The sequence below is a fragment of the Saimiri boliviensis genome, chromosome 3 (genome assembly GCF_048565385.1).
Source record: "Saimiri boliviensis isolate mSaiBol1 chromosome 3, mSaiBol1.pri, whole genome shotgun sequence".
NCBI classification, from domain to species: domain Eukaryota; kingdom Metazoa; phylum Chordata; class Mammalia; order Primates; family Cebidae; genus Saimiri; species Saimiri boliviensis.
In genome coordinates, this window is record NC_133451.1 from 147,947,723 (window position 1) to 147,950,105 (window position 2,383).

Here is a 2,383-nt window from a genome sequence, read left to right on the forward strand (position 1 = left end):
TTGCATTCGACCCCAATCTCCAGTGTAACTTCATTATGTTTAAAAATATAATTTTAAGAAAAGATTATTTATATTGTTTTCAGACAGTTGTTTTGGACTGTCTTTCCAGTAATTAAGAGACAACTGTGAGGTCATGCACAGTGGCTCACACCTGTGATCCCAGCACTTTCGGAAGCCATGGCAGGAAGATCACTTGAGGTCAGGTTGCAATGAGCTGAGATCATGCCACGGCACACCAGGCTGGGTGACAGAGTGAGACCTGAGACCCTGTATCAAAAAAAAAAAAAAAAAAAAGAGAGAGAGAGAGAGAGATAACTGTGAGTCTTTTCCTAAATTTTTCCATCTGTCCCCTTTCTAATGTGTTTCCATTATTGAACTTAGATGTCCAAATAATCAAAACCCATTGCCAACTGGCTTTTAGTAAAATCACTTCTTCACTTTCTCATTAGTTATATTAAAATGACTAACATTCTTTATCCATTTATTAATGTTTCAATATTAGCAACTTTCATTAAATTAGCTAAGCCAAATAACATTCTGGTACATAAAAATCAATTTGAAATAAACAGTAATATGATCCTTTTGTAGTTCATGAGCATGAAGAGTGGGTGTTCACATATATACGTGAGATGTGCCAGCCTCTGAACCTTGTTGCAATGTGGGCACATTACCTGTCTGACCTGAAAAAAAAAGAAATATATATTAATAAAATAAAGTAGTTAATCATTTGAGGTTTGAAATAGACTTTGGTAGAAATTCAGTTGGAAATTCAAAGACTGTATAACAGAAACAAGTTAAGATCTGTAGTTTACAATACAGAAATCTCTTAACACATTACTTATTTAGAACAGGACTGAAGGTCTCAAGTACTGTCTAGATAACCTGTAAAGCCAAGAATTAACTAGAAACCCAGTCATGGATAAAGCTCTGACGTTGAATTACTTTATAAATAGAATATGATTCACTTTGAGTTATCAAACAAACATAATTTGTGAGTTTCCTCTTTGCCTATATTTTTGTTTTGTTTTGCTGGGCATTTTTTTAACAGCTTTCAGTCTAGAGGTTGGGAGTATATTCTCATCAGCTTACCAGAAGCCTAGAAATAGAATAGACAATGGAAAGAGCTTCCATTCATCCATACATTCATTCTCCAGAATTCTAGTATTTACACATTTGTTTCTAATGCCTAGAAATTAGAAAAAAAAGAAAGTCACTGCTATTCTGTTCAAATGGGCAAGTAAAATATATTTTCTTTAACAAGTGCAAGAAGATATTAACCATTGGTGATAGAATTATTTCATTATTTTAAAATTATGGTTTCCAGGACTTGATTAACACCTATTTGTTCAGAAGCTATGATATGCCAGTCACTTGCTGGTCGTGAGGAAAACAGCAGAATTCCTGCCTTCATGGATCTGAGAGTCTAGCGAAGCAGAAAGAGAAGTAAATTGATGATTACAAGTGGTAAAGTATAAAATTCTATGGCATGATAGGAAAGGGGGCCAACCCAGAATGAAGTCGTTAGGGACTTTTACCAGGTGAAAGGAGGGCATCTAAGTTGAAATCTTCAGGGTGTTGACAAATATTTGCCATTAATTATCAAAGCAATAAAAAGTAACATAATAATATATAACTTTTTACATATAGATACTTGCAATTTTTTTTTTAAGTCGTGTTTCTGAAGGTTTGGGCTAGGAGAAAATGGCCCGATAGGTTACTGGTGAGAATTTGAAAATTGGTATTATCACTCTCAGTACAATATAACAATCAATATACATCAAAAAATATAAAATACGTATACGTTTGGCCTACCTAAAATACTAATTCTTGATATTTATAGAAAAATTAAATATATGGACAAACATTATCTACATTACCATCTAAATGTCTAACTATGTAGTGACAATTAAATAACTAATAGTACATTCATATAATAAAATACCATTAAGTTATTACAACATTGGTATAAAGAAATATTTATTGACATGTTACAGTCATTATATTTTAAGTAAAATGAGAGGCCTACAAATATAGGCATAAATAAAAACCCTTTTGTTTAAACACACACACATAGAGTTCTGGAAAGACATAAAAATATGTTAAATAAAGTTATCTTTTGGTAAGAAGAGGGTTATATTTTCTTTTTTGGGAGGACTTTGTGTGTGCCTCTATTTCCTAATTTTTACAGTGAAAACGTGCTACTTTTATGATCACAGAAACAAAAGTGATGGAATCAGGACAAATACGTTGAATCCTAAATATTTTTAATCCCACCCTTCTCTCACTTCCTAAGGAGAAGAGATAAAAAGGAGGTGCCACATGAGAAAAGAAACCAGGGAGGCCCACCCAGCAGGAGCACAGCTAGGGGTCAACAGGTGTGGAG

At 33.2% G+C, this 2,383-nt stretch overlaps 1 non-coding gene across 1 annotated transcript; it reads left to right on the forward strand.

Moving 5' to 3' along the window:
* Positions 1-576: 576 nt before the first annotated feature.
* Positions 577-681, forward strand: LOC120367801 (small nucleolar RNA U13). Its single transcript, XR_005582083.1, has one exon. It is a non-coding gene; the product is annotated as a small nucleolar RNA U13 (small nucleolar RNA).
* The last annotated feature ends 1,702 nt before the right edge of the window (positions 682-2,383 follow it).